The 22377-nt window shown below is 43.9% G+C and overlaps 1 protein-coding gene across 2 annotated transcripts in view; it reads right to left on the bottom strand.

Moving 5' to 3' along the window:
* The window catches only part of LOC108105505, a 34474-nt gene extending 12372 nt beyond the window's left edge, over positions 1-22102 (bottom strand). Inside the window, exons 1-3 of one of the 2 annotated variants that reach the window (XM_017212127.2) lie at positions 21742-22102; positions 15035-15085; positions 5355-5401 (exon numbers count right to left, since the gene is read on the bottom strand). The gene's annotated coding sequence lies outside the window, so the exon portion shown is untranslated. The remainder of the gene's footprint in view (positions 1-5354; positions 5402-15034; positions 15086-21741) is intronic. The other variant, XM_017212128.2, reaches the window with a different exon arrangement.
* Between the last annotated feature and the right edge of the window lie 275 nt (positions 22103-22377).

The raw sequence follows: 22377 nt of genomic DNA, 5'->3' as shown, positions 1-22377 counted from the left end.
ATTTGTTTAAGTTGGCTTTAACAGCTTGCGGACGTTCGCCGTTAGTTGACCTGGTTAACTGTCAGTTGAATGAGCGATAAAGGAGAAACGGGGCGGGGGCTTGTACTAACTACAATTTGAATGCTCAAAACTTTAAACTGCCAGATGGCAAAAGGTCGCAACCCTCCGCTTCTCCATTGAACCCACACAAAGGCTGTATTCCAAAAAGAAAAACAACGCACGTACTTAGAAAAGATGATCAAAGGCTCTCGTCGGGATTAGTAGAAGGCGGTTTGGCAAGGGGTGGATCAGCGGCAATGGCAGGGGCAGGAGGCGTGGCCCGGCACTGTCATTAGCCGGCCCTCAACCCACTGTAGATGATCATACGATAATGCTGTTTGCTCAATTCACTTCTCTCTCTCTCTCTCTCCATAGCCTTCTACTCTACACAGGAAACGATTTGCCATGGCTTGGCCTAGGAAGGCCATCGAAATGAGCTCCGAAAAGCCTTTTACAGCCAACTATTTGTCTCTGTGCAGGCTTATCCCATCTCTCTCACTTGGTTGTTGCATGTTAATGATGCACAATTGCAGGCTGCAGCAGTATCAGCGCAACATTGGAATGCCAACAATGGCCACTTGGGCCCATTATGCTCCGATGGACGTCCACGTCTGTCGCATTTTGCTGATTCTGTCGATTTGGCTGCGGCTTGTTATACGCCAAAGCAGCTGAAGAAGACGAGATAGCTCCACCTTCTTCTACTGCCCACTCCTTTCTTCTGGTGCGTGGCCTATTGGATTTGTTTTGGCCATGTCTTGTCTTGGCCCTGATGTCTTTTCGCTATGTGGTGAGTGAGTAGTGCTAATGATCAGCCTGCCTGCCTGCCTGCCTGCCTGCCTGCCCTACGGTTTCCCCATGTAATTGACCTTTCTTTTGACGACTTTATCTTTGCCGCAATCTTTGACTTCTCTCGCCACTTTCATCGTTATCTGTGAAAAGTACCTGACTCAGTCTATATCATTATTTACTATATTATGTATGGTAGTTAGCTTTTATCGATAGCACTAATCAATATTTGTAACTTTCCTTTTGATAAGTGAAAATTACCCCCTTCTCCGCCCGCCTTGCTCATTTCCTAAGACACTCAATCATCTCTCTCAGCGGAATCCCTAGTCGAGTCGCATTAATCTGACATCTTTCGGGAAAGGATGTCTCTCCACTTTCCTAATGCCATCCCAAATCAATCCCCAGAGATCGCTCAAACAATCGGCAGGCACAGCCTGGGTGAAACTTTTCCACTTTTCGCTCAGGTGTCGAACAGAGAGCTTGGATGTGTGATTGGGAAAGTGCGTTGTGCGGGTATTACCCTCCTTCTGTACTGCCCCCCCATCGTCCTCATCGACCAGGCTCCTCCGCCAAATCACGCTCAATTTGCAGCAGTCGCGAGAGAAGTTGGAGAGACTGGGTCGGTCCCCAATGCTGGCATCGAGAAGTGGGAGCCCCAAGTCGGGCAAGCGGTCGGTCACATGGAATTAGGCCAAGTTCTGGCCAACCACACACACACACACTCGTACATACATACTTGTAAAGACACGTCGCCAGTGGCGTTTTGGGTATTGGAGCCATGTCAAAGATTCCGCCGTTTGGGCCAGCATTTCAGTTGCAATCTGTTGGAGGACTGCAAGACTGGAAGACTGGAAGACTGGGGCATGCAAATCCGTTCAAATGCAGCAATTGAATGTGGGTCAGGCGGATATTCCATTTGGCTGGGTCCACTACTTGGGTTCGCCGATCTTGGACACTTGCTCCCCCGGTTCCTTTTCCCACTTTCCACTTCAAACTGAAGTGTTTGGGGTTTGGGAAGTTGAAGCTGAATCAAACCAGTTCCCAGCCGCCATCTCTCTTCGGCTCATTCCTGTGCCTTTTCTCTACACAGAACATGCTTTTTGCATATATTTTAATGATCGTTTGATAAGTCAAAGGTGTTCTACCTTAAAAGCAAATTATTTCTCAAACCCAAACCCAACACACAACTCACTGATCTTCAAGTTGATTTTTATTATATAGAAAGAAGAATGACTCGTTTTTTGTTTCAATGTATTTGTCACTTCTTCTTCTTGTTGTTCTTCTCGTTCTCAAATGAGAAAATGAGTTTCTGCGGTTTCTCGACTTCTTGACTTCTCGGTTTGGTATCCTTACCGACTCGCTTTTTATGCCGCTGGTAATCATAATGATGAGAATGGAATCTCGCGTATTTATGCCAGGCAGTAATCGGTTATAGGTGCCACAAAGCTCTCGACAAAACACCAATTGAAGAGCAACTGCTTACAGAACTGGATGTGTAACCGGGGGACTCGTTTAATGTGTAAACCATAAATCTGAAATCTGCAATCTGCAATCTGCAGTCTGAAGTTTCATTTGCTACCTTTCATTCGCCGTGTTTATTACCTGTAATTTCTCCAGCCATGCGGTTAGATTTATATGAGGCTTCTTCTGCTCGAGATGGTCTCATTAATCGGCCTATTTAACGACCCATTATCGATTCTCATATTATCATTGCACTTATTCCTACCATTTATTCCCTTTCTAATGCTTAGTTCCCATTGCTAATCTAATGATCTTAATCCCTACTTCATCTGCTAAGTTTCTCATTAAAAAAAAACTCTTTCAAATTTCAATTTATAGAAAAGAGAAATCTCTTTTAGCCATCAACTGTCGAATCGATCTCATTCTGTCACCGATTTCCTGGCCTTAACCATTTTCACCTCAGCTATTTGGTTTTTCGTTTCGTGTTTTGTGCTAAGAGCCAAGTTAATTCGCCCGCTTTCTGGCTTCTTGTCTTTGCATTTTCCTTAACTTTTTGTTTGCCACTCGAATGTGGAGCGACCTAACCCAAAACTCTCATTATGCAGTGCCATATAGCCAGTAGCCTCTTTCCTTCCCCCGCCGACTACGTGCCCTGTCAAAAGGTTTCAATTTTTTCCCCACATTTGTCGCTTGAGAACTTTTCATTTTCATTTCTCTTGGAGGGAGAGGAGCTGAAATTTATTATGCACATCGCTGTTGGCACGACCTAAGACAATCTGGCCCAGAGAAGACCTGTGTACCAAATTTCCAACCGAGAAACCACCTCATTCACATGCCACTCAGGCCCCTCTGACTTGGACTTGTACTTCGACTTGGACTTGAATTTGGATTTGGCGTTGGACATGGCCAGAGGTGGAGTGGAACTGGAGGTGATGGAAAGTGGGGAGTGGGGAGTGGGAGGAGCAGCCGAGATCGTGGCATGCCGACATGTGACTGCGATCTCCCAAAGCTGCAAAGATGCAGCTCCTCTTCGTGGGCACAGTGGTTCGCAAATGACTTCCAGCTGAGTTCCTACTAAAAATGAAAAATTTGTGACACAGAAAACTCTTCTTTTTCGGGGAAATTCTACAGCAATCTCTTCTGTTATTAATTGGGTTAAATTTTCAGTAGAAAGCTTCTTAGCTATTCTTCCATGCCATTTTGGGATTTCACTCATTTTGCCAGCAAGGAAAACCAAACAGATATCAATGTACGACGGGGCCATCCATTATTCTCGTTGTCATAACATACGCCAGATGAATATGGCCAAGCACAACACCAACCATTGGCAATAGGCAGCAGCAGCAGAAATGGCTGAAAGGGAAGCCATGGAGTCGATGGACAATGGCAATCGCCCTCCGCCCATTTTATTTATCACTTTTGTCGGTGCTCTTGACTTTGAGTCAGGCCTCGCCACACACTTGGAAAAAACTTTGGGTGGCGTTTTACAGCATTTTATATTTCTGTCTTTAGAGATGCAAAACAAAAGGGATTTGAGTTTCTGTGTTTCTCTTTTTACCGAAGTTAGAACCAAAGAAAACCCTAACAAATATTGGGATTTTTACAAGGGTCGTAGCACAGTTTTTCGCCTTAAATAAATAAGAATTTTGTTCATAACTTAGCTAAAACTGCTCGTAGCGTGGAATGTAATATCTCGTTGAGTTTGTCTTTTAAATCCTAGTCGATCTCTATTCACACTTTAAAAAGTAAAATTTTTGCCATTTTTTGAAAGTTTTGATGATGTTACCCCTTATTGAAAATGCAAAAATTGCTTACTCCCATTTTCCTCCTCAAGACGACAGTATTTTGCTCATAACTTGGCCTATAATGGGTCAAATATGGAATGCATTACCTCGTTGAGTTTGTTTTCGAATTTCCAACAAAACTGTTTACCCACCTTGAAAAGTAAAATTTTTGCTACTTTTCATAATTTTTGATGATGTTACCCCTTATCGAAAGTGTGATATTTGGCTTCTCCCCATTTCCCCCAAACATTGGTAGTATTCTCCTCATAACTAAGGCAATAATGGTCCAAATATAGATTGTAATACCTCATTGAGCTCGTAATTTAATTTCCAATAAAACTGTGTCCCCACCTTGAAACGTAAAAATCTTTCCATTTTTCGTTATTTTTGATGGTGTTTACAGAAAATCCAAAAAATTGTTAAAAAATTAAATCCACAAAATCATCAATCGAATGATGAGGAAAGTTTGGTTTGGTCGAAAGCTGCTCAAAACAGTCTTTGGTTTAGCTCTAAGCCTTGTTTTGGCTAAGTTATAGGAATAAAACCGATCAGAAATAGTACCATTATCTGTCGAAACTCAAAATCCTGACTTTAGCTCAAAAGTAATCAGAATTCTTTTCATAACAAAACCAATAATTGTCGGAATGTGGAATGCCATACATCACTGAATTCGTTATTAAAATTCCATTCGAACTGCATTCACAGTTTAAAATGTCAAATTTTGTCCGTTTCTTTCAAATTTCATGATGGCAGCTTCCTATTTTGCTCTCTGTACGATGAACTCTTCCGTAGATGTACCTACAAGTCATAGATATGCCGATCGACATGTATGTTTCGTTTCGATTCGTGAAAACGTGCGCGACATGCGGAGAATTCAATAAATAAAATCAAATAAATTCGGTGAAAGCGAGAACTTCGGGGCGGCCAAGGGGGCGGGCCAGAAGCAGAAGTCGTGTTGCTGCTAATGGCCTCCCCCGAACCGCCTCATGGCAACCGTAGGCTGCCTCCCCTTGCTTTTTGGCATTTTCCCATGGATCTCTTTTCGTATTTTTCTGGTTTTATGGCTCAAACGCGCCTCACGCCTCGCCAAAAAAAAAACCAAAAGCAAAAAGCAAACTGGCTATAATAAATCAATCAAAGGGAATAGTTAGTTAGGCCAAAAGAATCGAAGAAGGCGGTCGAGAAAAAGCAGAGAAGCCATCTGACTAATTACAGAAAGACAAACGAAAGGAAAACCTTTCAACGAAATGGAAACTTCTTTAAGCCAAACCGATTTTTGCCTACCTGATTTGCTTTCGTTTTCTTCTTGGGTCGGTCTTCGACGTCGTTTTCTGAAAGTACAAACAAACCATAATAATGAGCCATTTGGATGTGACTTGTTTGGGCAAACAGTAGAAAATATTTTGATAAATGATAAATGGCTGGAGGAAAGGCCATCAAATGGCTATAAAAATGCGGCCTAAAAGGTATGCGAGTATGTGCCTAATTAAGTTAACTTTACTACTGGCAAAATGAGGGAAAAATTCAGGAAAAACAAGTAGGAAAATGCCTTTTTTGGCCTTAACAAAGAGATTAAAAATGTCAAAACGAAAGATCCTAATGGGAAAATGAGTGAAAGTAAGGTACTTCGCCTGGCATTTCTTTGGAAATCGAATAATTATTTGAAATTTAATCAACATTGAGATCATAAACTGCAGACTCTTGCCAGTTAGAATTACTTTTTGTGGTTCTGGGCAATCATAATCTCGGGCTGACCGTTTTCCCAGCCTTTTCGGAAGACTCGTCTCCTCAAAACAAAGCCCATCAATCTTGTGATCTAATCAAAATCCACCGATCGAAGCTCGTAGATCACACTAAATTTTTGTGGTTTGCTGCATTTTCCTAGGCCAACAGTCTATATCTTTACAGTTCTAACGGTAAGTCGCAGCTCATCCATAACCACTTTTTCGATTGTTCCATCAGCGGAGGGGAAAAAAAAAGGTGGAAGAAAAACCGAAACTGAATTGCGTTCGCTCTGCATAAATTGCGGTCCAGGAAAGTCTCCCTCTGGCCAGTCTTTTGGCCACTTTGCAAGTCTTTATAATAAAGAAAAAGAAACGAAAAACGAAAAAAGAAAAAAGAAAGAGGAGTAGGGCCGCGGCAGGGAGAAGAAAAATATGTTATGCATGGCAATTTTCCATTTTGAGGCCTCCGACTTTGTCTAATGTCATGTATTATCCAAGGAGAGGCGAAAAGAAGAATGAGCCAAGTGTCCAGAAGGCCAAGACCATTGTCTTTTCATCTTTTCCCCCCCTCCTGTTTTTCTTTGTGGGCAGGGCGCTAGCCAAAAGTGAAATATTTCAAACACCAAGTCGTGTCGCATTCCCAGAGAACTCTGCCGCCGCCTCTAGAACTTGCATCTTGAAGATGCAGATTGCCATTTCTGCAGGCCTCCTCCTGCCTTTCTGGTGTTTGTTGCAGTTTGCAGTTTGCAGTTTGCAGTGTCATCTTTGCTTGAGTAAACAGAGCAGCACCGAATGGAGAAAGGGACGTAGAAGAGACGTTGTGGGCAATGCAGATTTGCATTTGCCCCGCAGATGGATCTTCCTTTGTTCGGCCTTCTCATGTATGCAAATCTCGGCAAGATTTAATGGTCACACACAACGGATATGGATATGGCCAGCTGGTTAGATGGTTAGGTGGTTACTTGGCTAGCTGGTTAGAAGGTTCTCCTTATCCATTCTAATCAATTCAATTACACTTCAAGTCCTTCACATAATTGTAATGGCGGATGGGGTTAAGGATGTTGAGAACTTGTTAGGCGATCTGAACAGATCTCCTCAAGGAGAAACCAGAAAAGGGAAGAACAACTCTCGAAGGCATTTCATAAGTAGATATATTGCTATCTGAAAATAAAAACTATTTCCCAATTACCAATCGCAATTAGTCTGCTAAAAAAACCCAGAAACATTAAGTTAGGCCATCAAATAGAAAGCCAAGACAGTAAACCCCATTTAAAGAGAACCCTGTAAGCCACTTAACACATGGCCACTCTGCAGGTAACCCATTGTATTAGCGGCTATAAATAGAAAACCATTATCCTAATGCCTCTAGACATTTGCTCTTCGGCGAAGGACCTCCCCTGGACATTGTTACCCAAGACACATTCTGCTCCAAATCCCCTAAATTCCCCATGGACTTCAGACTCTGCCATGTCCAAACGATGTCTCTTTCTCGGCCTTCCATTTTCGCCTTTCGTTTCCCTCGCTGCTGTTGATTTTTTGGCCATTAAATTCGAGCAGCGACGACATTACCCAAATGGCTGACATGGCCGGGACATTGATGATGTGGATGTGGTCGTGGATGTGGACCCCAGAATCTAGAGGCTAGGATCCAGAATCGAGAATCCAGAGCTCCCCCAGACTAAACATCTCCGCGGGGACCGCTTGTGCGATTTCTTGGCTGTTCGTTGTTCGGTTGTTCGTTTGGTTGTTTTGGCTTGTTCTAATTGTTGTTTTACCTCGTTCGTTTGGCGTTTGCGTGTGTGATAAGTTGGTACTATATATATACATATAGATACCTCCTGCCTATGCCTATGCCTATATAGTGGCCACAGATCTACTCCTGGCTCGGTTCGGTTCGGTTTGGTTTGGGTGTTTAACTGCGATTTGAGTCACGTTTCATTACTCGTGATGCCAGACAGTAATCACTTGATTTTCCAAGCGGCTTTCTTGTTCCAAGGAGTTGCTAGTTGCTAGTTGCCAGCTCTTGGTGTTGCTGCTGCTGCTCTTCTACTGCTTCTGCTGCTTCTGCTGTCACAGACCAGATCAGACACGAAAAGCTGGCCAACTGGATGGCCAACAGACCTTGGCCAAAAGGTGCTACCAAAAGCGGCAGCAAAATGGCACACAAATCTTGTTAGGCAAGTACAACAGCAACATCACCGTAGCAACAGCAACAGCAGCAGCAGCAGCAGCAACATGTATTCCTCTGCGGGCTTAGGGGTATTCTTTGGGGGTCATAAATAGAGCCTTGCACTTACGCTACACAGGGAGAAAAAACCAACTCAATGTTGATGGTTTTTAGGTTCTAATTCTAATCAAATTCCCTTTGATATTTCATCTTTAAGAAAGATCATATCCCTTTCCTAATCATAACCATTAAAGGTTTCTTTCAGTGCCCCGTGACTCACGAGTTCGTGCCCTCCGAGGATTTGGAGTTGCCAATGGCCAGGTTGCTTCTAATTTGGATTTTATGCTTTGATCTCGTGACGCTTGTCATTGCGGTCACTCGCACATGAAGAGAGCCAGATGAGGCGGCTGAGGGGATCTGAGGGGCTAAAGGAGAAGTAAAAATGAGCCTAAAAGCAGGAGGATTAAAGGTGGCCCAAGAGTGGTGGAGGAAGAGGCCAAATTGCTGGCGACGCCAGCGATAATCAATTAACCTGGCTCACTGGGCAGTCGCCTTCGGATGTGGCCGAGATATTGCTGCAGCCGCATGTTGCATGTTGCATGTTGCTGCGGGATAGCCAATGGATTCGCCGCTGGAGCCTCCTCCCCACGAATCGACGTCGCTGATGAAGTTTTCCGCCGACTTTGATTGCGGTTGAATTTTCATCGCCACATTTTTTTTTTTTTTTTTTCAATTTTCCTTTTTCGCGGTTAACCCCGAATCGAGGTCCAAAGAAAATTCCGCAATTGCTATTCACGGAAAAGCTGCTTGGCAATATTTAAATTTCTGTTTCTGCTGCGGAAAAGCCAACATAAATATTCTTGAGTTTTGAGTCCAATTAAGTTTGTAGCTTTTCTCTTAAGAAAATACTTGAGTAAATATACTTTTTAAGAGCGATTCTTTGTCGATGAAACCTAGTCGAAGCCTAGGAAGATTTGTGGGCGTGCCTTTGGTGGGCGATTTTCCATCGCGTGCGACATTAGATTTTTGGCTGTGACTCCATTTTCCCCATTTTTGGTGGTAAGCACGCCTTTCCTTCCACTCCTTTCCTGCCAGTCCTCATCTGATTTTACATGGCACGTACCGCAGATTTGTTTTTTAACAATCTTGTGGAGTTTTCGTTGTTAAGGCCAGCGCCGAAAGCGCAGAAGGAAAGGCTACGACACGGAGGCCCAAAAAGACGGCAGCTGGCCAAAGCCAAGTCATCCGAGTTGGCCTCCAGTCTTAAGTAGGTTAATTTTGACCGGTTTGTCTTCTCGTTGCCTCTCTCTCTCTCTCTCTCTCTCTTGTTAAGAGTAACCAACAACATGCTGCTCCTCCGCTGTGTCCATGGTCGTCTCTGATGTTCCTGATTGACTGGCGTCGTGGGACTGCGGCATTTGCCTGATTAACCCGAGTTTCAGCTGATTTAATGAGGCAGCCACATGTCGCCTGGCTGCCCCCCCCTTTCGGACTTTCCTTTAACAACTCCTGATTTTGCTTCTTCATTAGAGAGATCTTGTTGAGCGGTGGAGAAACTTAAAAAGCTTGTTAGATGGCAACTCCAACTGGCTATATATCTCTCTTTTAAGGATCAAAAAGGATCCTCTTTTAACTAATGAAAAGATATTCTGATTTCAGTCTTAAGTCTGAAAGCATTTCTACGGACAGCGAAAGAGTTGGCTAAAAGACTTGCAATACCCGCTCCTCTGATTAGGCCTTATTTGAGATCTGCGGCCGCGGCAATTTCTTCTTTCTATTTCTGCCCGATGACGTTGATAATGATGTTGCACATAGCTATCATGATCATGATCATCATGATCATCATCATGATCAAGCTGGTCAGCACAGCGTGGAAATGGAACAGAGCGGAGCGGAGCGGTTGTCGCCATGAAATCATGTTAGAAATTTGAGACAAATTTCTTTGTCGTTTGTGCTTGCTTTCAAATTGCTTTTGGCCATTTCGTTGTCGGCGGCTGGCTAACGGCAATCAAATGGCAAGCGGAATCAGAACGGAATGTCAAAAACCGGAACGGAATGGAATGGCTGGAATCTGAGTGAAAGAACGTCTAATTATGTTACACTGACATGGGATTAGGTTAGGTTTTATACACATAATAAGGTTTGGTCAATCTTAAGTGGGATCGGAAAACCATGTCCTCGACTCCTCCATGGAGATTCCACCTTCTTTATCATGGTAATCCCTAGCACTTCTGGCTCGTTCTTGATTTTATGTAACTATTCGGATGGATCACTCAATAAGCGACTTCCTCCCTGCGCCTTTCGACACTTTTGGTTTGACTGCTGGCCAAGATCGGTAGATACACTGCCAGCATATGCTTGGGGTTTGCAACTCGATGGCTTCACATATTTACATAGCTATCAGCCCAGTTAGCACTTGGCTTAGCCCACAAATGGACAGGGCCTTTTCGTTTTGGAAGCGGGTCAAAAGCAGTCCATCTAGCTGGCGAAGGGCTAAGGCTGTGCTTTTCAGCTTGACTCGACTTGACTTTGGCTTTGACTTTGGCCAACATCGAAGTCCAAGTCAGAGTCGTTTTGGCTTCGCTGCCTTAACAGGCGAAAAAGCGACCAGAACAAAGACTGCACTGAAAGAAAAAACAAGCTGAACTGGCACTGAGGTTAATCATAAGGGAAAAATGATGTCTGAGGCGGTTAACGCATTCCAAGAAGTCCCTGAATCGATGGCATTTTCGCTGCAGTGCACCTCCTATATTGGACTCTATATCCCCAGTCGCTGGTTATCTTCGTCTTGGTCGTCTGCCCCTTTAGCATAAAACATAAATAGCAACTGCATTCAAATGAGTCTGACAAACAAACTGAGAAACTGAGAAACTGAGCAAATGAGAGACTGAGAGACTGAGGGGCCGTGTGGCGTGGATGAAAAATGCAAATGCTTAGACCATGTTGGGTTCGAGATGTCGGTTCTGTTTCTGTTTTGGTTTCTGGAGGGGCTACCTAAGCTAAAGAGCTGGCTTAGCCATCCAGCTAGCCAGCCAACCGAGCGTGGGCAGCTCCATAGATGGCGATGTCGCCTCAAAAGATGATGATGTCCTTTAGCCGCATTTGGGGATTTCGACGGCCCCTTTTCGGAAACCGGAGACCGAACATCGACTACAACATACCAAACGACCGCTGAGCGAAGCAAATATTCTATAATTGCAATTATTTTTCATATTTAATGAAGCCGAAGAGCCCTCACCCGGGCCGGCCATACGATCGATCCGTTGTGATTTTGCTCTTTAATGAGACTCCCAGTTGGCAATTTGATCGCTCGTTTATGGCTAAATTGCTAGATTTGGCTAGACTAAAGGGGATCTGAGCAAGCCGAAAGGATTTACTGAGATTATTACAAGAATAATGGTTAAAAATCATAAAAAATCAGGACTATTAAGTGCTTAAATCTTAATTAAATAAGCAACTTTTACTACATACTATTATTTAGTTTATAAATTGTAGATCTTAGTGCTCCCAGGTTGGCCTTTTCTTTGGGTCACTCTATCTGATATCCCGAGCCTAAGTTGGATTCCAAGTAATCGCTGGACAGAAATCTCGCCACGAAATGGGTCAGGGGAGAAAGACAACTTGAACGGATGGATAAATGATTCCGACTCTTTTTTCGGGCAATTACTATTTGACTAACGCCAAGAAGTCCAAGTCAAAGTCCGGAAAATCTAGCCAGCTGGAATCCCCCAAGCCTCTGGCAACGAGAACAGCGGAAAAAGAGTGATGACAGACAGTCGGGCTGATTGACTGATGGGCCCTAAGTAACTAAAATTGCATAAGTCGGCAAGTCCCCATCCTCATCCTCATCCCATTCCCATTCCCATTCCCGTTTCCTAGGCTTCGATCCTCCTGACTCTATTCCCGATGCGATTCGCTTTGGTTTTCTTTGCTTTTGGTTTAATGCTAATCGAATGTCTCCCGTCTGGATCTTTGTCTTTTGGTCCCCCAACCGCCTGTCAGTCAGTCAAAGATTCTTCTTTGGCCAACGAAGATGAAGTTGGCAGTCGTCCAAGATGGAGAGCCGCAGCTCCTGCTGCCTGCTCAGACCCAAAACAAACCCCCAGCAGCACCAACACACAGTTTCATAAACTCGGCAAACAAATGAAAGCTGCCAGCCACCGTTGCTTCTGTTCTGCCGCCGCCAAACGACTCTTTCCCATTTTCCATCTTCCATTTCCCATTTTCAGATGTTGCGTGCATTAATATTTGGAAATGTTTACAGCTTGTTCTTGGCTTTCTGTTAATTTTAACTATTAAAACTGAATCATTAGCCGATGATTTACAGCCTTACTGCTAGCTAGGCTGGCTGTCTTGTTAGCCAAATGTTTTTGTGGCCCAAAAGGGAAACTGTACCGTAAATCAAAAATCGTTCTCATAATATTGTCTTATCAGCGCCGCATCAACGGTTTCTCCTCTTTCTTTCTCCGACTTCTTTTACTTTCATGCTCAGCTGCTTGTTTTTTAGATGTTGCTGCTGTTGCTGTGATGTTGCTGTTGCTGCTGCTGCTGCTTGTTGTCCGTATTAGGCAGTGCTTATCTCTTTGGGGCTTTTCGAAAGGGGATGGATCTTAGAAAGGGGGGGCTGCTGCTGGCTTTTGGGAACAAGCTGGAACATTGTGTGACAATTTGTAGTCCACAATGGTCGGCTTTGTTGCCCCCTTTGCCCCCTGCAGCCCTCGGCGTTCGTCGACTGCTCTGCTTGATTTTTCAGTCTTTTTCAGTACTTCTCTTCTGGCTTCTTTGCTTTTCCTTGGCTTTCTGGCCCTGGCCGTGGCTCTGGTTCTGGCCCTGTCTCTGGCTCTGGCTCTAGCTTGAAATTGCCCATAAAGTACAAAATGTATGTGAATGGCCTTTGGCAAAACGGCTAGGCAGTGGCAGCAGCGGCGGCAACTTCGCTTTGCCAGTTCATGAAGAGCACACTTTTGTTGCCGCCGTTACTGCCGCACGCAATTTGGAATTTATTTACACAATAATTGGCAAGCTGAATCAATACAGAACGCTCTCGGCTGCCCACAAACAATAAATTCACAATTGCCACTTGATTGCCGAACAAAAGAGAGGGGCAGAGGCAATCGATAAATGTAATTGAAAAGGCAGAAATGTATATAGAGAATAATATCCGAGAAGCAGAGCTCCAAAGTATAATGGCCCAGGGAATTAATCGATATCCACTTAGGGGTCATATTAAATGGAGAGTCTTTCAGTCTTTTCATAAGCTAGTTTAACATTTTTCAGTGTATTTATCGAAGGAAATTTTGAATTTGATTCCGATTAAACTGACCATAATACACGATTTATGCTTTCGCCTGAGAGCAATAGCAAATTAGAGAAGAAACTATTCAGATTTTTTTCAGGGGAAACAGGGAAACTGGGAAACTGGGAAACGGATAAAGCCAAGCAGGGGTAGGGGCTTGGAAACCGCGCGGAAAAGCCCCAAACTCAGATGCCCATAGCTAGATAAGCTCTGAGCTTGAGTCTCCAAGTTCTAGCCCCGACCACAGTCCAAGGCATTCTCTAGATACAAGCGATAGATAGGTACATCCAAAGACCGAGACTTCCTCATAGCTGGGCCTCATAGAGCGGGCCAAGAGTGGATGGCCAAGACCGAGAGCATAACTTAATTAGTGCATGGACAATGACCGAAACCGAAACTTTGGCGAGGCCGCGAGGACAGAGATTCATCGGTTACTATCGATTATCGCCCGGGCCATGTGAGAACTTGTGGTAACGCCCTTTAGTTTTACAAAAAAAAAAAAAAGCAAAAAGAAGAAAAAACAGCGATAAGGCTTTAGTTTAGAGAGACCCCGGACAAGCCCAGAGAAAAGCGAATTAAGAATAGACAAAGACAAAATTAATTGCAATGACAGGCGACTGGAAAAGGTGCGGCTCTCTGAGAGAAACGCATCTTGGCATCCACCACATCACCTACCCAAACAGCATCCACAGCCCGATGATAATGCCAAGGGACAGGCGAGAGTCTGAAGTACTTCTACACGGAGAACTATTTCCTAGGCATTCTGTAAAATTCGGTTTATATTAGCGCGATCTGTTCCCTTTGTTCCCCTTTTCAAATTCTGCAATTTATTTTCGTTTTGTCAGCAGCCAGTGGCAGCGAGTTGGCCAACCTAATTGTAGAAGAGTCGTCAGGGCGGCTCAAACAAATCAAAGTCCTCTGCCCCATTGGCCACTGAACCAGTGAGCTTCGCCTTTACACTGCACCGGCTCTTGCTCCTTCGGGCATTACTCAATGTCACCAGAGGGCGGCTGGGCGGTAGAATGCCGCCAAAGCGTTTTGCGTTGATCGTCAATTAGTTACACTAAGTCGCCACTGGACAATTTATGGAGATGGTAGAGAAAGTCCCTCACGAAGGTGGGTCTAAGGTGAAATTTTTAAATAATAAATCTGGCAAGCCAATGAATGATGAGAATCTAACGACCTTGATTAACCTTTTGAACTGCCAAAAAAGATCTTTACCTTTACAGTCTTAAAGAGTTCCTTATTAGATCTTATATGTGCATAAAAGTTCGTGTCACGCAGCCATCCCTAAAACCGTAAAGACAGGCTAAATAATTGTGAAGACGATTGCCAGTCGAGGGTGCGCATTAAGGCAGCCGCAGAAGGTAGAGATGGATAGATGGATGCTATGGCCAAGTGGACAGACAGATGGACGAGGTTCGTCTGAGTGACTAATTGCCAGGCGATTGCCTCCTGCACCTCAACTATAAATAGAAGTGGACAACCAAAGAGGCGAAGTCGCACAAAAAGAGCCGGGCTGCAATGATGACGATTAGACTTAGATTGGATTGGGTGGAAAAGCGTTTCACTGGTTTCCATCTCCCGCAACCTTCAGCCAGTTCTCTACAAGCCAATCCAATCCCATCCAATCCACTCAACACCTGCCTTGATTTGTGATCGCAATTACAGCGGAAGACATAAAATACACACAAGTCCAGGTTGGGGTTCACCACTTCACTCTCTCACAATCTTCCACCACCTAAAACAAAAGTCTTCCTTCCATCCGTCTTCTTACCTTCTTCGGCTGAAATCTCCTCGTCTGATTCTTCTTCTGCGGCGACTTTAGCTGCAAAGAGAGAAAGAGTTTGTTTCAGTTTAGATAAGGTTTGATTAAAATTTATTATTCTTCTGGGTTATTTGTTTGTTAAGGGGAAATATGATAATTGCTGATGGGTCGTCTTTCAAGGTAATCTACAGAGATTTCTGGCTCCTTCCTCAAAGCAGTTTACCGCCGCCAAGCTTAAGTCTCTGATTTCTGTAGGTCTTTCCAGCATTTTGACAGCTCTTGTCTTGTCCACTCCCCCCTCTGCCTGTGTACTTTCTCTGATCATGGCAGCCCCAAAAACATCACCAGCTTAACGCAATCATCATCCCAGCTGCACCAGCTGCACCGCCGAATTTATTAGGAAGATTGTTTTCCCCTTGTTTTTGGCTTTGAAGGAAAACCAGTCAAAACTTTCAACAAATTATTGATAGATCTCAAGTGAGGAGCGCAGCTCAAGATGATCCCAATTCCGGCACTGCTACGCTTCAAGCTCCTCTCGAGATTGGGATCTGTTACTCGGACCAAGTGTTTTCTCTAACGGATCGCACTCCACCACCACCACTACTCCGGCAGAAAACAATGCCACTTAATTATAACATATCTCGGCCTCTCCATCGCATCGCATCTCTTTCTTCTACATCTCTTTCTATATATATATATATATCTACCATATATATTAATAACAGAAAATGCACTTTCCAGTCAAATGATGTTGAAAACGAGTTTCCAATCGATTTGTGCTGCCGCTGCTGCTGATGCTGTTGATGCTGCAGCGGGGTCCTCTTCTTCTTTTGCTGCTGGCCTTTATTGTTATTTTCTCTTCTCGTTTCGTTTAATTTAAGCCACTTTCCGGGGGGAAGGGGGTTGGTTACGTATATATATATATTGGCCTTTTACGATGGCAAAAGTTGAAAAATGAAAATTCCATTTGCGGCGGCCAGAGAGCGCGCGCGCCTCAGTTTTCAGTTCCCATTCAGATGCCGAAACTCCGATTCTGGTTCTTAAAAAACATGTTTTCTGTGGCATCTTCTTGCTGCGTAACGGTAACTACTAGTAGGTAGATACACAGATACAAAGATCTACAGCTTTTACCCCGCCAGAGCTAATGGCATATTGATATACAGGCGGGCTCCCCCCTCCTTCCTGACCGAACTATAGCATAGCCAGCCACACCCATTTGTGGGTTAAAGTCGCCCCGTGTCGACGACGAGAGCTTTTCCAGCAACGATGCCAGATTTGCATGCTACATGCTGAGTAATTAAAACAACAGCGAATGGCGAATGGTGGCTAACAGTGAGCGGTAAGCGGTAAGCGGTGAACGCTGTGCAGTGCAACATGCCAGCAATTAAGGCGGAGAATAAATGATTACTTGACCGAATTGTAAGTCGCCCCCCCCCCGCCGTCCGAGAGCCATAAAACAAAAGACTCCTCAAGAAACAAACGCGGCTAGGGAAAGCGAAGAAATAAATAATCATTTCCCATTCAAATGAAATGGCCATTGCTATGCAAATGCAAATGCAAATGCAAAGTGCAACGCCTCGCTGGATTTGCTCTGGATTTCAGATTCCGGTGGAGTTCGAGTTCGAGTTAGAGATTCGAAGTTGAAGATGGAAAAAGAAAAAGAAAAAGAAAGAACATTCGCACACTCCAAAAACACACTTTCCACCGCCCTGCCCTCCTCCTCTCAATTGCCATTTGCATACGCATGACGTTCGTAATTAGCCCTTCTTTTGCTGTTGTAAAGTCTCATTAAAGTATCTAGTACCCCCCGCCCTAGTACAGTGAACTCCAGTCCAGCCCACCTGAACCACAGAATAGAAGAGCAAGTACCGAGAACAAGGTATATGAACCTAATGGGCGGCACTCACGCACCCAAGAAAAACTTATAGGCTGGCCAACTCGTTTTTCCCTCCCCAACCACCCCCCCGAGCAACGTCAAGTGCACCGAAAAAACATTTGGAATGTGTCGAAATGAGAACTTGAAATTGACACTGGTCACGGACCCTAAGAAAATGAAATGGGAACACTTTCACACGTTCACGTTCACGTTCACGTTCACGTTAACCACCGGCTAGTAGTTTATCAGCTTTCTGATGACGGACAGATGGGAAGAAGACCTTTCTTTCTTTCAGCGCCCCATCAATCAATTTAAATTTATATTTGAATTTTTTGGTAATTTACACCGAGTAAAGCGAAAAGAAAGGAAGAACAGACGTCTTTAATTGGCTGTAATTATGATCTTAGCATTTCGTGCTTTCGGTAGATAAGCTTGTGAAAGTTATAATACCTTTCTTCTTTCCAAATAAGTTCATTTCGTTCTGAAGGAAAATATGCTAATTTTGGATGTAAGAAATGGTTAAGCTTAGGCCTTCATTGCTCGTGAAAGTTAAAGACTTTCGGCTGTTTCTTGAAGGCAATTGGTTTACAAATACAGAAGTGCTGATTGACGGGCAAATTGAAGGCATTTCAATGACGGCGGCATTCCATTCAGGTTTTATTAAGTACTCTAAAGACTCTAGGCTTGTTAACTTATGACGCTGATTTCCACTTTATTACTCCTAAAAGGCAGTGAGTTTTGTTTAAGGGAATCGTAATTAGCAGTTAACTCAACCTATGAACCTCTTGGCTACTCCTCAACGAATATGAAAATCGTTTTAATGAATGGAATTCATCATTTGATAAGTGATTTGTGACTACGCTCATTCGGCATCGCGTTTCTCCTGAACAATCAGCCATTCAGATTAGCCGGCATTTGCATTTGCATTGTTGGCTTGGAACCAGGCCGGGACGGACCGAGCCATTCATTCACTCGCTTATTGACCATTTAAGTGCATTCATTTAGCGTTTACTGCTATCGGCCTCATATCCCACTGAATATCAATTTTATGGCCTAATTGGGAACGAAAGTTTTGAATCCAGAATGCTCACAGCACAGGCAGCGTCATTGTGCGCTGTGAAGAAAACCAAAATCATAATCTAATAAACTGAAAATATCGAAAAACCGACCACAACTTTGGCCCACATTTTGGTGGCTTCCTCTCTGCGCGCAGGTCCAAGAACTATAAGCTAGCTATATAAGTCATAACTAAGAAGCATTTCGTTTTAATATGGCTTATAATACCAAATAAGGGGAGCGGGGAAGTTGGGCAGTTGGGAAGTCGGCGGACGGCGGACGGCGGACGGGGCTGTAAACAAAACAACCGTTGGAATAGCACAGATTCCTCAAGCGAGATCTTTGATGCTTGTTTTTTATTTTTTTTTATGGCATAAACAAGACTGTGTTTTCGTTTTGTTTCCGTCAAAAGAAAACGAAAAGATTTCAGCTGGAACGACGACGACGACGACGACGACGACACAAGTGCCAGATCATCGTCAGCGTCATCATTATGGCCAAAGAAGAAGAATCTACCCCATCACGATGATGATCTGGCTTATATTTGGTGTAATTACCATGGCCAAACGACGAAGCAAATTCGATTTGGAACAGTTTTCGTTTTATTGCCAAAATGAAAAATAAAAAAAGAGAAAAGAAGAAAGACAATCTAAGAATCAACCACTTTCCTGTCTTTTTTTCGATTCAAGGCCAAAGGCTGGCTTTGGCTGTACTTTCTTTAGCTGGCTTTGATTGCAGGAAGAAGTTCTTCTACTTTCTGATCTGAAACTAAATATATTTCTGTGATTACTCCACAGAACACGAAAACATAGCCCTTTAAGCACTAAATTACAAACTTGCCCGCCCCTCGAGACCAACTCTTTCGCTGACTTTAAGCCAGTCTGAGTACCCATGAGCCCAACTCTTAAGAATCCACTTCAATCATCACTCGTCACTCATGTGATCCTCACTCGCCACTCGTTGCTCATCACCCATCACCCATCAACCATCAACACGGCGGTCTTGTATCGCTTCACCATTCTTCAGCGGGCCCTCGAAACCCCCGAGTGGCGGCTGGAGAGTGGGTGAGCAGCTCTGCTCATTCGCCTGGCGAATCTCCAATTCCAACTCCCAAACAATTGTGTGCTGTCATTCGGCTGGGCCGAACAGGTGCCACCAATTGAATCCGAGCTGACCCACATAGGCAACCCAAAAACGAAGACGGAATAATGGGGGGGAGGAGGGGCGGGGCGTGTATCTGTGCCAAGCCAAGCGGCACAAGCCAAAAGAAGGCCACCAAAGCGGGAAGCTAATGAAATCTGAGATGCTAATGAGGGGAGGCTGAGAACACGAAGAGTGCTGTTCATTAGGTAATCATCGTCAAGCGTCAGTCAAAGACACTCTCTATACAAGGCCAAAGTGGCAATGAAAGGAAGTTCAGGATAGTTTTGGAATTTTTCAACCATCTTTCCAATCCAGGGAAGCAGCTGCAGTCACAGCCAGAGGGCGCTTTTTGTTAGTAACCAAGCTTAAGTTTCCCCAAGAAAATTTCCAAAGTCCGTTGGACTTTTTGTATTTTGATGTGCCAGATTGGAAGCAACCGAAGAAAGGCGAACTGGGTGTGTGGGGAAGAAGGAAAGAAGAAAGAGTAGAACAACACAGACCCAGATGGAGTGACCGCCAGAGGGCGCTTTTCCCGGCTCATCTCAATCAGACCGAATTCATTCGTTTCATTTGGAATTTCAAATTAGTCGGTCGCCCGCAACCAATTTCCGCTTTTGGTCTAAACTGGGCCAAAAACGTACGTTCGTTCGCGTTTAGCGTTAAATCTTTGCTTTTGTGTTCTTTTTTTTTTCTCCTTTTCGTTTTTGGGTCAACTTTGAACACGCATTGAAAAAGAGAAATGTGCCGAGTAAGTTGAGAGTTTAAAGTGGAAATCCGTCTTTAACGAGGAGAAAATGCGATGTTATTTGTCTAGTTTTTCTCTGTCTTATATTTTTTTTTGTTTTGTTTTGTTTTTCTGCCTCAATTGATGGATTGCGAGGTTGGCTTAATGGCGCTGTCGTTGATTTGCATCGCGGCAAGACATTAATTGATGTTGGGATGCTAATGCCTGCCCCTTGGGGTCGGTCGGGTCGGCATTTGGGTTCTTTGTTTGCCGCTTTTCTTTTCTTTAACCGAAGTGCAGAAGTTTTCCCGCCTGCAGGTACCTGGTTTACGGTTCCAGGTTCCATTTCCCATTTCCCAAAATCTCCTTTAATGTTCTCTCCTCTTTGTTCTATGTTCTGCACCTCACTGACTGACTGGTTTTCGTAACATTTTTACGATTCGATTATAAAAGTATAACCCGAGGTCGTTTTTATGCAAGATTATTACATTATTTCCGGGGCGCTAAAAACAATAAAGTTTTCATTCGAACCGAGTGCGTTTTGCTACTGGGAAACCCATTAAACCAGACGCCGCCAGACAGACCAACTGGGGCCCCCACCCTAAAAATGGGGTTTGGGCTGGGTTGGGTTTTCGTGTTGTCCCCTGTCTGCACTGGTAGTATCTGCTACTTCTTCTGTGTTTCTTCACATTGCCAACCGCAATGTTCTTCTGCCACTGCTTCTGCTTCGGCGGTGGTGTTTTTTTTTTTTTTAATGCGTTTCTCATGCTCTCGGGACCGTTGCTTTAGTTTTTCTGCGCACACGCACAAGAACACTGGCCACTAAATGCTTTCCTAATGAATTGGGTGACCATACCGCTGGGTAATAACGGTTAATTGCGTTAATGACTTTAGCAGAATACTGAAAAACTGAAACAGCCAAGAGCCAAACGGCGAGAAAAGAGCATAAGGGGTTAGCCCCCTTGCCACTTGCAACTTCAAATTTTCAAGCTTTACTTTTTTTCGAGATTATTTTGCAAATGGCAAGAAAATCTTAAAACGAAATCTGTTTTGGTAATCAGAAAGGCAAGTCATGTCATTCTTCATTCATAAACATCACTTCCAGGTGTTGAATTTTCCAATGAACTTGGAAATGTAGCAAGCCTTGCAAAGGCATCCCTCATTGGTCATGCACATGAGCAACGTGCCACGGACTTTCAACGAAATCTGTCGAAAGACTTAGGCAACGAACTTTATTCTTCTTTCAAGTTCGTTGCCTAAGTCTTTCGTTTCCTACGGGCCAACGGCAAGAAGGTAGAATTTTGAGCAGGTGACAATTGGCAGGGCAAATATAAGCGAAAGAAGCGGGGAAGAGACCTCCTGGTCAGAGACCTACTCACTCAGCAAGGTGTCACTTCTGGCGACGCGAAAGGAGGCAATCATGATCGCAATGGAAACGAAAACAAATATAGAAAGAAAAAAGAAGGTGCAGCAGAATGGAAGAGAGAGAGAGGAGGCACGCATTATTTAAGTGGAATTTTCTGAATTTTCTATTTACTTTGGGTGTAGAAATTCATGCTTGTTGGGAACATTATTAGGAGTTATGACATGATCGTAGGGCCCCCTTAAGTTTGAATCATTTTTGAAGGCGTTTTAGGAATATGACTAGAAAAGTGATTAGAAATCTTTCTGTTTCTTTTTCCAAGCCTCCTTGTTGTTGTGTTTTTATTTTTAGTATTATATATTCCAAATGCTTGAAGTTTATAGACATTTTATGTTGGCCTTTCCAAAGTTTAACTCAAAAGAGGATGTCCTTATATAGTTTATGATTTATTTTTCAGTTGATATAAACTCTTGGTTCACACTTTTTTCCTTCCACTTTGATTTCAAAACAAAAAAATATGTAAAAAAAAATCACTTGAGCCGAACTGATCTTACCTTTTCGCTTAGTAAATATTGCACTGTTCTCCTGGCTTTCAACGTTAATCCTTTTCGGGAGTGTTTCTCAGTGTGTTTTTGCACTTTCACAGTTTGTGTTTTGTTATGATTTGTTGTGGCGGCGTTCACTTGTGGTTGTGTTCACTTGCCGAAATCGCAGCCGCAAGGAGTGGGATTTTTCACACACGCGATTGAACCAAAAAAAAAAAAGAATGTGTCCACGCTGCTGAAGATTCCGCTGGTGATTGGTGTGTGTTTGGTGTTTGGTGGTGGTGATTGGCGATGAACTGAGCTGGCTGGAAAACTCGAGCGGTACGAGGTGTTAGCACTTCAATTGCATCACGCGCAATGGCTGCTGGTGGCGGTCGAGCGCCACTTTTATGCCTTTCCCAGCGTACCGGATCCATCCAAGAAGAAGAACCCTCCAAGCCCGGACCCAAACCCGAACCCGAATCTCAATCCGAATCCGAAACCGAAACCCGGAGAGCGGCAAAGAACGGGCAGAGAAAGCAGCAGCAGGCAGCACAAGCCCCATTTCTACCGCACTCACTCGCACGCACACCACCAGCACACCACTCACACGCTCCAGCGATCTTACACTGGGAGAAAAACAGTGAAACTTCTTAGTAGAAGATA

This window comes from Drosophila eugracilis, unplaced genomic scaffold (genome assembly GCF_018153835.1).
Source record: "Drosophila eugracilis isolate 14026-0451.02 unplaced genomic scaffold, ASM1815383v1 contig_2167, whole genome shotgun sequence".
Classification (NCBI taxonomy): Eukaryota; Metazoa; Arthropoda; class Insecta; order Diptera; family Drosophilidae; genus Drosophila; species Drosophila eugracilis.
Note: the sequence above shows the minus strand (reverse complement) of the source record. Positions and strands in the feature narration are given on the sequence as shown.